We start from the raw sequence: 1842 nt of genomic DNA on the forward strand, positions 1-1842 counted from the left end.
AAAATAATAATAATAATAAAGAGCCCCAACGCCGCGGCCCCTGAGAAAAGACTGAGAGCGGCGGGGACAGCGCCGCTGCCGGGGCACGGTGACACACGGTGACACCTGCGGGGACAGGGACACCAACATGGGGGACAGTGTCACCCCAACCTTTGGGGACGGTGTCACCTGTGGGCACAGTGTCACCAATGTTGGGGACGGGGTCACCCCTGGGGTCAGTGCCACCTTTTGGGGACAGGGCCACCAACAAGGGGGACAATGTCACCCCAACCTCTGGGGACAGTGTCACCTTTGGGGACACGGCCACAGACATTGGGGACAGTGTCACCCCAACCTTTGGGGACAGTGTCACCTGTGGGCACAGTGTCACCAATGTTGGGGACGAGGTCACCTCTGGGGTCAGTGCCACCTTTTGGGGACAGGGCCACCAACATTGGGAACAATGTCACCCCAATCTTTGGGGACGGTGTCACCTGCAGGGACAGGGCCACTGACATTGGGGATGGGGTCACATTTGGGGACAGTGTCACCAATGTTGGGGACGAGGTCACCCTCTGGGGTCAGTGCCACCTTTTGGGGACAGGGCCACCAACAATGGGGACAATGTCACCTGTGGGGACAGGGCGACAGACATTGGGGACAGTGTCACCCCAAACTTTGGGGAAGGTGTCACCTTTGGGGACAATGCCACCAACATTGGGGACAGTGTCACCTGTGGGGACAGGGCCACCAACAATGGGGACAGTGTCACCCCAACCTCTGGGGATGGTGTCACCTTTGGGGACAATGCCACCGATGTTGGGGACGGGGTCACCCCTGGGGTCAGCGCCACCTTTGGGGACAGGGCCACCAACATTGGGGACGGGGGTCACATTTGGGGACAGTGTCACCAATGTTGGGGACGGGGTCACCCCTGGGGTCAGTGCCACCTTTTGGGGATGGGGCCACCGACGTTGGCGACAATGTCACCCCAACCTCTGGGGACAGAGCCACAGCTGGGGACAGCGTCACCAACACTGGGGACAGCGTCACCCTTTGGGGACATGGTGGCAGCTCAGTGGGGCAGCACGGTGTGGCGATGTCTTGTGGGTTGACATGGGGACACCTCGCGGGGATCACGGTGCCTCGGTGACACCTCCATGGGGACACCTTGGTGGCACACGGTGACACCTCACTGGGGACACCACGCTCCAGATGTCACCTCCATGGGGACACGGTGACACCGCACCGGGAACACCATGGCGTGGTGACATTGCATTGGGGACATGGTGACACCTCCATGGGGACACGGTGACACCGTGTTGGTGACATCGTGCCCTGGTGACACCTCCATGGGGACATGGTGACACCTTGGTGGCACATGGGGACACCCCATGGGGGACATCACGATGCAGTGACATCTCCTCGGGGACACCGTGCCCTGGTGACACCTCCATGGGGACGTGGTGACACCGCACCGGGAACACCACGGCGTGGTGACATCGTGTTGGTGACACCGTGCCCTGGTGACATCGCGCTGGGGACATCACGTCCAGGTGAAGGCTCGGTGACACGGTGACACCCCATGGCATGGGGACACCTCGCTGGGGACACCATGGCGTGGTGACATCTCCTTGGGGACACTGTGCCCTGGCGACATCTCATGGGTGACACTGTGTCCTGCTGGCGTCTCCATGGTGACATCGTGTCCCGGTGACACCGTGTTGGTGACACCATGTCCTGGTGACATCGTGCTGGGGACACGGTGACATCATGCTGGGGACACCATGTCCCGGTGACATCACGTTGGGGACACCATGTCCCGGTGACATCGCGCTGGGGACACCATGTCCTGGTGACATC

This window comes from Numida meleagris, unplaced genomic scaffold (genome assembly GCF_002078875.1).
Source record: "Numida meleagris isolate 19003 breed g44 Domestic line unplaced genomic scaffold, NumMel1.0 unplaced_Scaffold548, whole genome shotgun sequence".
NCBI classification, from domain to species: domain Eukaryota; kingdom Metazoa; phylum Chordata; class Aves; order Galliformes; family Numididae; genus Numida; species Numida meleagris.